At 44.3% G+C, this 13546-nt stretch overlaps 1 protein-coding gene across 1 annotated transcript in view; it reads left to right on the top strand.

The window, feature by feature from the left end:
- Nucleotides 1-6971: 6971 nt before the first annotated feature.
- The window catches only part of TSNARE1 (t-SNARE domain containing 1), a 504015-nt gene continuing 497440 nt past the window's right edge, over nucleotides 6972-13546 (top strand). The window contains exon 1 of the mRNA XM_063131213.1: nucleotides 6972-7043. The gene's annotated coding sequence lies outside the window, so the exon portion shown is untranslated. The remainder of the gene's footprint in view (nucleotides 7044-13546) is intronic.

The raw sequence follows: 13546 nt of genomic DNA, 5'->3' as shown, positions 1-13546 counted from the left end.
GCGGCCACCTAGAGCACCAAGGTAAGGGGGCGCCGAACGGCGTGCCTGGAAGTCACCCTCCCACGCCCAGAGCTGCTCTGGCCAAGTGAGGGCAGCTTCCGGGTGCGCCGTTCTGAAGCCTTCCACCCCCCACCCCCCAGCGTCCCTGGCTTGGCTTCAGCTGGGCACCTGCCCAGCAGCCAAAGCCAACCCAGGACACTGGGGGGTGGGGGCGGGCGGATGGCTCCACATTCTAACTTCCGGTGCGCGCCGGATGTCAGAACATGGAGCCGTCTGACCGCCCTCCCCCAGCTTCCTGTCTTGGCTTCGGCTGGGCCCTCCCAGCCAAAGCCAAGCCAGGATGGTGGTGGTGGGGGGAACGGATGGCTCCACATTCTGACTTCCGGCACGCACTGGACGTCAGAACGTGGAGCCGTCTGACTGACCTCCCCCAGTGTCCTAGCTTGACTTCGGCTGGGCCCTCCCAGCCAAAGCCAAGCCAGGATGGTGGTGGTGGGGGGAACGGATGGCTCCACATTCTGACTTCCGGCATGCACTGGACGTCAGAACGTGGAGCCGTCTGACTGACCTCCCCCAGCGTCCTGGCTTGACTTCGGCTGGGCCCTCCCAGCCAAAGCCAAGCCAGGATGCTGGGGGGTGGGGGCGAACAGATGGCTCCACATTCTGACTTCTGGCACACACTGGACGTCAGAACGTGGAGCCATCTGACTGACCTCCCCCAGCTTCCCGGCTTGGCTTCAGCTGGGCCCTCCCAGCCAAAGCCAAGCCAGGACGGTGTGTGTGTGTGTGTGGTGGAACGGACGGCTCCACGTTCTGACTTCCAGGCACGCTTGCAGTCATGGGAAATTGCCTAGATTGCTAATGTAATGATATGGTGATACACAATCAAATAAATCCCATCCAATTCATTTGATACAATTGTTATTTCCCCTCCTGACAAGTATTTGAAGAGCCCTCCCACCTGAGCACTACACGAGGGTTGTTTATGCTCCTGTTTCATGTGGAAGAGAAAAAGCCCCTTGAATTCCTTGGCAGGTGCCGTTAGTGCTCAACGGGAAGCCATAATGGGGAAAGTGCAGAGTGCAAAGAAGACAACAGCATTTTGATGTCAATGCATGTTTATGGCACCTTTGGCCCGAAGTTGGCATCTTTTGAAGTGGTGCTGAGCAATGATTTACCAATGCCGCAGAAGGACACAGAGAATGTTCTCGCGGTGGGTTGGGAGCTTGTAAAAACGGGATGTTTATGGAGGTTTAGGTGGCCCTCGGCCCTTTTAAAACTTTTTTGGCACGGCTTGTGGATGTGAGATGTCGAATTCCTGTACAAGTCGACATATTGTCAAACCGTCCTTCTATAAACGAAATGTCATTTAAAGGACACTTTCAAAAATATCCCTGCAGGGCAGTTCCCTTCATCTGCTAAACGCTCCACTGATACCTCACTTCAGGAAACAAAAGTTTGCCATAGTCTTCTTGAAGACAGAACCACGAAGATGACATTGTGAGGGAGATCAGGATTACAATGAGAGCTTGGGAAGATAAATACCACATAAAGTCGGTGCAATTATTCAGAATACTGCACATACATTGCCATACCTAATTAAATAAATAAATGGCAAGACTTCTTACTTTGAGCGTCATCAGACAGGGGAAAATCACGTTTGCTTACCGTCGTTTCTCCGCCCTCACGTTTGTCCCTCATTACTTCCTTTTTTGAAAGGGGAAGTAAACAACGTGCACATGGCCCATGCAGTGGGCTGTTTTCATCGCGCTGCTTCTCCTGCATATAGCAGGGGACAGCAGCAAGTTCCGTCTTTAGAAATAAGTTGGACATGCTGGGGTGTTGTTCTTGTTGTTGTTCTTTTTGTTGCACAAAGAAGGCTAGGAAGGACAGGAGGTGTGCAGCAGGCTTTCTCCGCTGTGGCACCCCGGCTGTGGAACAAGCTCCCCAGAGAGGTTTGGCTGGCACCTACACTGTACTCCTTTCGTCGCCAGCTGAAGACCTTTTTATTTTCTCAGTATTTTAACACCTATTAACTTAAATTTAAACTTTGCTGCCATATTTTAACCTCTATCAAATTTTGCTGTGCGGTTCTATCCTGGTTGTGCTTTTTATATTGTATTTTGTATTTGTGTTTTCAGACTGTAGGTTGTTTTATTATGCTCTTCATGATTTTAATTTTTGTGAACCGCCCAGAGAGCTTCAGCTATTGGGAGGTATAAAAATGTAATAAATAAATAAATAAATAATAAAATGAGAGGGATCTGTGAAAATCCGTGAGTCCCCAGTAACAAGCGTGTAATAAAACGCTCATCTGATGGAGCTCTAAGTGGCCTATCACTCCAACTAACATTCTGCACGATGAGGCTACTTTAACCTACTACAAAGGATTTTTGTTTCCGGATTAGGATTACAAAACAAACTAAACACCTGTGTGGAAGATGTACAGGAGGAGTAAGTAGGAATTGTTTACATGTGGTTCTCGATCCTCCCAGAGTGCAGGACGCGGAATAATGGGCTCAAGTTAAAGGAAGTCAGATTCCAGCTGGACATCAGGAAAAACGTCCTGACTGTTAGAGCAGTACGACAATGGAACCAGTAATCTAGGGAGGTTGTGGGCTCTCCCACACTAGAGGCATTCAAGAGGCAGCTGGACAACCCTCTGTCAGGGATGCTTTAGGGTGGATTCCTGCATTGAGCAGGGGGTTGGACTCGATGGCCTTGTAGGACCCTTCCAACTCTGCTATTCTATGATTCTATGATTCTATGGTTCATCCTGCACTGAGCAAATGACCTTCAAGACCCCGTCCAACTCTATACTTCTATGTGGATGGAATTGGTTGCCACTGACAACTATTCAGCTCGAAGGTAGTGGTGAAGATGGAGATTCCTACAGCCTAGGTTACCACACCCTGTGCATATTGCCTAAAGAATGCATCCATTCAGGGCGTGGTTCTTAACTTGGAATTTTCCAGCATTTTGGAGCTGGTGCTAGATGGACAAACATTTGCCCTGGTCAGTTCCTAAATTCTCTGGTAGGTGCACAAATAAAATGAGATATAAAAATCAATAAAACAGGCATGAAATCTAAGGGCAGAATCTTATGCATGTTTAGACAGCATAGCTGTTTGGGGAATTCTGGAAACTGAAGGCCATATTTTTGTTTAGACATGCATAGGATTGCACTTTAGACAGTTAAAAACAGCAGTATAACAAAATGAGGAACAGAAAACAATAGTGCAGTTTTAAAAAGCAAATAATAATAATAGTAATAATAATAATAATAATAATAATAATGGGAAAATATTTTATACCACCCTGGGGAAAGGATAGGATAAATATTGAATAATTCACAGCGCAATCCTATGCATGAATCCTCAGAAGTAAGCTACATAGGGTTCCACAGAAGCAGGTAAGTGTGTAGGTTTGCAGAGCAAACCAAAGAAGACAAGGTGGGAACTCTCAACAGAGGGTTCATCTACACCAAGCAGGATATTCCACTATGAAAGTGGTATGAAAGCAGTATATAAAAGGCAGGAGCCACACTACTGCTTTATAGTGGTATTGAAGTTCACTGACAACTGTTGGGGCCCATTGACACAGACCATATACCGCTTTCATACTGCTTTCATAGTGTTATATCGTGCTTTGTGCAGATGTGTCAATGGGCCCCAGCAGTTGTCAGTGCACTTAAGTACCACTATAAAGCAGTAGTATGGCTCCTGCCTTTTATATACTGCTTTCATACCGCTTTCATAGTGGAATATCCTGCTTGGTGTAGATTAGGGTGACTATATGAAAAGGAGGACAGGGCTCCTGTATCTTTAACAGGAATGTAGAAAAGGAAATTTCAGCAGGTGTCAATTGAAGAGGGTGAAATTCTCTCTTCATCACAACAGTTAAAGCTGCAGAAGCCCTGCCCTCTTTTGTATCTGGCCACTCTACTATAGCTAGTGTAGCTTTAACTGTTGTGATGAAGAGGGAAGTTCACCCTCTTCAATTGACACCTGCTGCAATTCCCTTTTCTACAGTCCTGTGAAAGATACAGAAGCCCTGTCCTCCTTTTCATATGGTCACCCTAGTAGATGAGCTCAAAGATGTAAGACCAGAGCATCAAGGGCGATGAAAAGTGGGCTAACATAATCACTTTGTAAGGCTCATAATGCTATTATAAATCAAAATATATTCACACAATTACATGTACATATCACACTGTCTGAATAGAGTGAGAGAGAACATGCTATTAGCTTTACAGCTCAAATAATCATATGTAGAAACGGTCAAAACAATGATTTTTATTTACATAACAGGCTTCACAGCTCTAATGAGAGACATCAAAACAACGGCCAATACAATACAATTATATTTGTATTGTAACTTCGGAAAGTGTTGTTGTTTCTGTTCTTTTCACTGTAGATTTGCGTTGCAGCCATTTTTATTATGTGATAAAAATAGGGATATTAGTATTAAACATAAATTACAATTCAAGGTTGATTAAGGATTAAACCATAAAAACTGAATTGAATATACATTTTCGTTAGTATCCATGTTTCATTGGTCCCTCTCCCCAACACCATATATATATATATATATATATATATATACACCAACACAGGCAAACCTTTCAAAAATTATCATGAAGGAGACGGCAGAGGTGTACTGCCACCTGATAAACACTTTTTTTATTTAGGAAACCATTTCCCCCAAATTTTAATCCCAAATTTTAATGCTGCATTGTGTGTATATATGCCTCTGCTTTTTATATTATTTGTATTTTGTGTTATTTGTTGTTATTCATTTTGTTTGGTGGATTTTATGCTGGGGAATGCTGGGAGTTAAAGCACTTTTCTTCCTATCTAAACATGCATAGTGATCCACCCTAATGTGCCTGGTGTGAAGTTTTCTGAGAGCATAATAATAATAATAATAATAATAATAATAATAATAATAATAATAATAATAATAATAATAGAAATGTCCAAAAGGATAGATGTAATTTTAATTAGTATTTTGCCACATTTTCAGAATATTTAAATAATGTTTTTTTTTAAAAAAATAGAAACCAAGTTGTCTAAGGCCATAGCTAGACTTAAGGTTTATCCCAGGACTGTCCTGGAGTCAAACCTGTTCATTTAAGTGCCACACAGGGCATCCAGCGCTCAGGCAGGGACGAACCTGGGATTATTATTATTATTATTTATTTATATAGCGCCATCAATGTACATGGTGCTGTACAGAGTAAAACAATAAAATAGCAAGACCCTGCCGCATAGGCTTACATTCTAATAAAATCATAATAAAACAATAAGGAGGGGAAGAGAATGCACCAAACAGACAGAGGGGAGAGTAAAACTAACAGTATAAAAGTCAGAACAAAATCAAGTTTTAAAAGCTTTAGGAAAAAGAAAAGTTTTTAGCTGAGCTTTAAAAGCTGCGATTGAACTTGTAGTTCGCAAATGTTCTGGAAGAGCGTTCCAGGCGTAAGGGGCAGCTGAAGAAAATGGACGAAGCCGAGCAAGGGAAGGAGAGACCCTTGGCAGGTGAGAAACGTGGCATCAGAGGAGCAAAGAGCACGAGCGGGGCAATAGTGTGAGATGAGAGAGGAGAGATAGGAAGGAGCTAGATCCTGGGATAAACCTTAGGTCTAGCTATGGCCTAAGTTTTTTTTATTATTACTAAAAACAGTCATACTACCCTTAAACAAATCGATGGTGTGACCACACTTAGAATACTGTGTACAGTTCTGGTCACCACACCTAAAAAAGGATATTATAGAGCTGGAAAAAGTGCAGAAAAGGGCAGCTAAAATGATCAAGGGGCTGGAGCATCTGCCCTACGAGGGAAGGTTACATCAACTGGGATTGTTTAGCTTGGAGAAGAGGAGGCTGAGGGGAGACAGGATAGAGATGTACAAATTTATGCAGGGTGTGGAGAATGTGGACAGGGAGACATTTTTCTCCCTCTCTCAAAATACTAGAACCCAATGGGGTTATCCCATGAAACTGATTGGTGGGAGATCCAGGACAAATAAAAGGAAGTATTTCTTCACACAGCGTAGAGTTAAATTATGGAACTCACTACCACAAAATGTAGTGATGGCCACCAATCAGGATGGCTTTAGAAGGGGGTTGGATAAGTTCCTGGAGGCAAAGGCTATCCATGGCTGCTAGCCCTGATGACTGTGGCCGTTGCTAGACGCAAGGTCTATCCCAGGATCATCCCGGGTTTGTCCATGCCTGAGCGCTGGATGCCCTGTGTGGCACTTAGATGAACAGGTTTGACCCCAGGACAATCCTGGGATAAACCTTAGGTCTAGCTACGGCCTGTGTGCTATCTGTCCAGTATTCGATGCAATAAGCCTGTGTGCACCAGTTGCTGGGGGACATGGGTGGGAGGGTGCTGTTGCACCATGTCCTGCTTGTTCATCCCTGGCCGATGGCTGGTTGGCCACTGTGCGAATAGAGTGCTGGGGTAGACGGACCCTTGGGCCACAGCTAGACCTAAGGTTTATCCTGGGATCATCCAGGGTTCGCCCCTGCCTGAGCACTGGATCCCCTGTGTGTCACCTAGATGAACAGGTTTGACCCCTGGACCATCCAGGGATAGACCTTAGGTCTAGCTATGGCCTGGGTCTGATCCAGCCTCAGGGCTCTTCCGATGTTCTTCAGCTGCCTTTATCCTTGGCGAAGCTGCTCCACTTGCTCCTGTGAGAAACCATCGCGCCACTCACGGAGGACGATGATTTAATTTTATGAATGAAAACCTCCGACTTTCCATTGGCCAAGGCAGCCATACACAGAGAGCGGGACTGAGCCGAGCTCCAACGCTTTGCATGCTGGCCTTGGTAGTTCCCACTGCCTCCTCGCCCAGAGCAAGCGCGGAGGCCGAGAACTACAGCCAATGAGACGCCGCGCAGCTGGGACGGGGGCGGGGCCGAGGCGGCTGTCAACACACATACACACCTCCGCGCAGGCGCAGGGCGGCGTCGCCTTCCAGCCTGGGCTGTTCCCAAACTCCGTTACGCACACGCGCTGTTGGGGCAGGTGAGGAGCTGCGCGCGCAGTGGAACCCTTTGCAATGGGGGGGGGGGTTGCATGAGTTATGCCCCCCCCAGCTCTCTTCTCTCTTTCTCCCCCATGGCTGGAAAGTGGGGGGGGTGGTGGAGGTAAAAGGGGGTGCCCTGCAACAGCAGTGCAAAAGGGAACCTGTTTCTCCAAGGGGCTGCAGATGTCTCTGGCCTTTGCTAGGGGGGCTGAGAGTGGCTGGGGAGGGGGGTGGCCCAGCTGAGACCAAGCTTCCCCACCCTGGGGCCCTCCACAGATCATTTTGGACTCCAACTCCCATCAGCCCCAGACAGCATGGGCCAATGCTGTGGAATGCTGGGAGTTGGAGTCAAACACATCTGGAGGGCACCAGGTGTTGTGGGCCTGGGGTGGGGTTAAAGGCTGTTCTAGTCAAATGCTATTTTGGGCTGCATTAACAGAAGTATAGCTTCCAAATCATGTGAGGTGCTGGTTCCTCTCAATTCAGCCCTGGTTGGGCCTCATCTAGAGTATTGCGTCCAGTTCTGGGCTCCACAATTCAAGAAGGACGCAGACAAGCTGGAGCGTGTTCAGAGGAGGGCAACCAGGATGATCAGGGGTCTGGAAACAAAGCCCTATGAAGAACTGGGCATGTTTAGCCTGGAGAAGAGAAGATTGAGGGGAGACATGAGAGCACTCTTCAAATACTGAAAAGGTTGTCACACAGAGGAGGGCGAGGATCTCTTCTCGATCCTCCCAGAGTGCAGGACACGGAAGAACGGGCTCAAGTTAAAAGAAGCCAGATTCCAGCTGGACATCAGGAAAAACTTCCTGACTGTTAGAGCAGTACGACAATGGAATCAGTTACCTAGGGAGGTTGTGGGCTCTCCCACCCTAGAGGCCTTCAAGAGGCAGCTGGACAACCCTCTGTCAGGGATGCTTTAGGGTGGATTTAAGTCTCATGAATCCTTACGGACGCAGTGGTTTGATTCTGCCGGGGTCCAAAGCGCCCTCTTTTCTAAGCCTTTCGGAGAGGCGAGCTTGTGTGTACCCTTACACACGCAATAACACCCCCGTGCTGCTCCGTGTCACCCTCTTTTTGCGCTATGGCAGTTATTGTGAACTGCCCCCCCACAGGGCTTTAGCTATCGGGAGGTCTAGAAATATAATAAATACATATTTTATTATTGTTTATATACCGTATTTCTTTGATTGTAAGACGCACACTAATTCCAGTACCACCAACAGAAAAAAAAAAGCTTTGATTCTAAGAATAATAATCGCACCCGTGATTCTAAGATGCGCCCCGTTTTTAGAGATGTTTATATGGGAACAAATGTGCGTCTCAGAATCAAAGAAATACGGTATTTGGTATGTATTACGTGTTTATTATTATTATCTTTATATTTATCTTTCTACCGATTTGCAATTGATGGATTGGATTGGATTTGTGCCCTGCCTTTCTACCGAGAAAAATGGCGCTCAAGGCGGCTATGGTTGAGGCCTTGGGTATCCCTGACGGGTTGTATTCGTGGTTTTAATGTTCGCGTGATCGGGATGTGTTTGTGTGTTGCACGGCGTAGCACATGGTAAGTTGTGGTATAGTGTTGCAAGGGCGAAATTACGCAAGTCTTTTGGCTTGCCTGCTCTTCTGTCTCCTCCGTGGTTTTAAGAAAAAGATCAGAAGCTTCTGTTTTTACTTCTGAACTAACCACAAGCCCAGTGTTACGTCCGCACTTGGGGAACTGTGATTTGTTTGAACTCTTCTTACTTGAAACAAACCAAAATGGAACCAGGGCTCATTTCCATAACTCTAAACAATGGTTTAGTGTCCCATGTGAATTGGGTCTTTATCTTAGAGTTTAATGCTGTGATTTTCCCTCTCCCCCACTGTATGTTGTTTTAAGTGCACTGTTTTGGCAGCAAAGCAGCCTTTTAATTTCAAAATTTAATAAATATTAATGATTACCCTGAATCCTCTACTGGAAGAATGCTTCTCTGATTGCATATGTTGGGCATAAAAAAGCTGTTGAGCTGAGGGCATCTTTAGATTCCTGTTCAACAATTCCCTTGTTGGTGTTACGCTGCAATCATGTGACTCGTGGTGATGTCACTTGGGAGTAGATCATCCGTGGTGCCCATCTGGGTGATCTCATACACTCCTGTTTTTATGCTCTCTCTAACTACATGAGCTCAGTTCTCAGCGTTTAGATATTTACTCTGCAAGCAGACATGTCCTCTGCATTTTATAAAAATAAACTGCCCTGCTCAATATCTGCCCACCAGCCCTCCTTCTGAACATAAAATAAAATCTGGACTCTTAAATTGTCTCATGTAGTCACAAGCACTTGTGCAAAGACACATGGGCTTCCATGAGCATAAAGAGGACTAGAACCTTGATAGTTTTTTTTCCGTTTGTTTTAAAGTAAGCTGAGGTTCTCGGAATGCTGAATCGTTGCTCAAAGGTTTTGTGCTTATGATGGCAGAGTTGCAGCACACCTCCTGCCTGTTGGGGCTATACCACATTTCAGTCATTCTGGAATCTCTTATGATGCCGTATAGCGGGGACGTTGTGGGCATCTTTCATTCTGCCATCTGCTCTTCCGTCTCCACAGGGCTTGTGCAGGAAAGACCGCTCATGGGTTCAGCCTGAGGTCATGAATTGGGGATTCTCTGACTCTGTTCCAGTGTCCTGGGTGTGGTTTCCGGTTTCGCCGCACTACACCCACAAGATAAGCTCTTAAGGTTATGCTTACCTCCAGCACATGCAGGCAAAATGTGCTATCTAATCAAGCAACCGGTGGTGTTCTCTGCTGCAACTGATCCCTCCACTTTTGATTTCGTTTATGTCTGATCACCATGTGGATTTAATGCAGTGTGTGAGTGTTCAATTTGTAATGATTGTGCGGTGTTATTCTTCGGGTTAGTGAACCATTTCTCTTGGAGAAATGAATGCTAGGTTTGTATAGGGTGACCCTATGAAAAGGAGGACAGGGCTCCTGTATCTTTAACAGTGGCATAGAAAAGGGAATTTTCTGCAGAGAACGTGTATATACAGAGAACGTGGTGAAATTTCATCTTCATCACAAAAATTAAAGCTGCAGAAGCCCTGCCCTCTTGAACAGATACAAAAGAGGGCAGGGCTTCTGCAGCTTTAACTGTTATGATGAAGAGGAAATTTCACCAGGTCTCCATATATACAAATGACACTTGCTGAAATTCCCTTTTCAATACAACTGTTAAAGATACAGGAGCCCTGTCCTCCTTTTCATATGGTCACCCTAGGTTTGTACAGAAGGAAATTTCCTCTGCCCTACCCCCTACAAAAACTAATATACTTAAAGAAAAAGTAATCCAAAGTCGTTACCAACACTTGCACAACTGGAAACATTATATAAAGTAAGCAAATATGCATTGATTTGCTCCTTTAATTATATTTTCACAGGAAGGATACAAATATTGAAGATAATATATCTCCTTTGTATGCTTTACTCAACCTCCAGTAATAGTAGAGTGGTGCAAGAGTTCTGCCTTATTAATTTCATTTCATTTCATTTCTATACCGCCCAATAGCCGAAGCTTTCTGGGCGGTTCACAAAAATTAAAACCATGAAGAGCATTATAAAACAACCAACAATTTAAAAACACAAATACAAAATACAATATAAAAAGCACAACCAGGATAAAAGCACACAGCAAAAATTGATATAGTTTAAAATATGAAATTAAAACAGCAGAGTTTAAATTTAAGTTAAATTAGGTGTTAAAATACTGAGAAAATTAAAAGGTCTTCAGCTGGCGACGAAAGGAAAACAATGTAGGCGCCAAGGGAACCTCTCTGGGGAGCTCGTTCCACAGCCGGGGTGCCACAGCAGAGAAGGCCCTCCCCTTGGTAGCCACCTGCCTCACTTCCTTTGGCAGGGGCTCACAGAGAAGGACCCCTGTGGATGATCTTAAGGTCTGGGCAGGCACATATGGGAGGAGGCGTTCCTTCAAATAACCTGGCCTCAAGCCGTTTAGGGCTTTGAATGTTAATACCTGGCACAGACGTCTTTTCCCCATACCTTAACATCTATCTTTGCAGTCCTCAGGGCTAGAACCTTGCTTTTTATTTATTTTTAAGTAAGCTGAGTTTCTCTGAATGCTGAATTGTTCGTTGCGCGAGGTTTTGTGTTTATGATGGTGGAGTTGCAGCATTTATGCCTGGTAGATTTATTTGTGGAGGTGGGAGATCCCTGTTTGTTTCAAAGGAGAACCCTTCTCCTTTAACATGTTGGGGGAAAAATACTTCTCACATGACCCTTGGCCTGCTCCATAGCTATGTGCTGGTTTCTGGATTTCACAACAGTTGCTGCCATTTGAGCATCTGTTTTTGAGCCTGATAAAGTCATGAAACAACACGACCTGGACTTGGAAGGACATCATTTAGTGGAAAGGGTTCAATTCGGAGTCCAGCAGCACTGATTCTGATCATAACATCTATACCACAAAACACATTCCCTCTCCCCAGGAATCCCTTAGAACGGTAGTGCACGGATGGAGAATTGAGAACTAATAAGAACACTTAGTGTTCATATTTTAATGGCTCAAAACACTTCAGAATGTAAGCAACACTATTATCTTGTCCACCATCCTGTTCACACAGTAGCCAACCAGCTGCCCACAGAAAACCCACAAGCAGGAGTAGTGCAAAAGGAACCTCCTGCCCATGTTCCCCAGCAACTGGTGTGTATGGGCATATTGCTTCTCTTACTGGAGGTAGTATAGGCCATCAGGATGAGTAGCCATTGATAGCAGGGTGGCTAAAATTCAATGTTTTTTTTTAAAATTGATTTTTTAAAATTTAAATCGGTTTTTTTTATTTAAATCGGATTTTTTTTTAATAAAATGCTTTTTGAGGAAAAATCTATGTAAAGATGGTTTTCTATTTAAGATACATTATAGTCCAAAGGTTATTCATCATGAAATAAGGATTAGTTTTTAATTATGTAGCATGAGGCTGTACATTCATGCAATGTTTAAATTTTTGGGTAAATGAATTCCATTAATCCATTCACAATGTCATGCTCTTCCAGAGGTTTCTGTAAGATTATTGGGCATTTTTTTTAATCTAGAAGATATTATCACAGCTGTTTGGTTTTACAGTTCTCAAAAGTGTGAATTTGTGTCTGCAAAGATCACAATCCCATTGTTCCTTTGCAAATATATGAACACAGAAGCAACACCTTACCTCTTAAGTGCAAAAAATTACCTCTTAAGTGCAAAAAATTCAATGAATAGAGTGCACTTTGGGGGGGGGAGTCACATGATTAAATCGACTCTTTCTGAGTAGTGATTTAAATCAAATTGATTTAACTCAAATCCACCCTGTTTTATTTTTATTTACTTATTTATTACATTTTTATACCGCCCAATAGCTGAAGCTCTCTGGGCGGTTTACAAAAATTAAAACCATAATAAAACATCCAACAGTCTAAAAACACAAATACAAAATACAGTATAAAAAGCACAAGCAGGATAAAACCACGCAGCAGAAATTGATATAAGATTGAAATACAGAATTAGAACAGTAACATTTAAATTTAAGTTAAAATTAAGTGTTAAAATACTGAGAGAATAAAAATGTCTTCTGCTGGCGACGGAAGGAGTACAGTGTAGGCGCCAGGCGGACCTCTCTGGGGAGCTGATTCCATAGCTGGGGTGCCACAGCGGAGAAGGCCCTCCTCCTAGTAGCCACCTGCCTCACTTCCTTTGGCAGGGGCTCACGGAGAAGGGCCCCTGTGGATGATCTTATGGTCCAGGCAGGTACCTTAAAGGATCAAAAGTCTTCAGAATGTAAGAAAAACCATTATCTAGTCCAACGTCCTGTTCACACAGTAGCCAACCAGCTGCCCACGGGAAACCCACAAGCAGGACATGAGTTGCAACAGCACCCTCCCACCCATGTTCCCCAGCAACTGGTGTACACAGGCGTATTGCTTCTCATACTGGAGGAAGCATAGGCATCAGGATGAGTAGCCGTTGATAGCCTTCTATTCCACAAATTTCTCCAGGCTCCTTCCAATTTCTCAAACACTTATCTTTCCCAGGCAAAAACCTAGTAAGGTACTTTGTGTTGTTACTTTCAGATTGCAAGTGTGTGTCTCTGTGTGTGTGTGTATATATGTGGGGGACGCCTTTTATGTTTCGGAGACAACAGTTAGTTCTCCCTACATGACAAATTCTAGAAAGGTAGGCATTCCAGTCCATTGTAACAAAAAGCACTGAAGTGCCTTGAGGTCTCTTAAAGCAGGGGTGGTCAGATCTTCAGACGTTTGGGACTTCAAACTGCAGCATTCCTGACCATTGGCCATGCTGACAAGGGCTTCTGGAAGTTGAAGTGCAAAACATCTGGAGCTCTGTTTTCTGCCCACCCCTGGCTTAAAGTCAAAACAAATGGGAATGCATGCTTTTGTGTCCCGGTCTGTTAAATGGAAGAAGTGTTAGCCTCGGACTGGAAGGTTAGTACAGAGAAGAAGAAGGTG

Source organism: Elgaria multicarinata, chromosome 7 (genome assembly GCF_023053635.1).
Source record: "Elgaria multicarinata webbii isolate HBS135686 ecotype San Diego chromosome 7, rElgMul1.1.pri, whole genome shotgun sequence".
Taxonomy (NCBI): Eukaryota; Metazoa; Chordata; class Lepidosauria; order Squamata; family Anguidae; genus Elgaria; species Elgaria multicarinata.
Note: the sequence above shows the minus strand (reverse complement) of the source record. Positions and strands in the feature narration are given on the sequence as shown.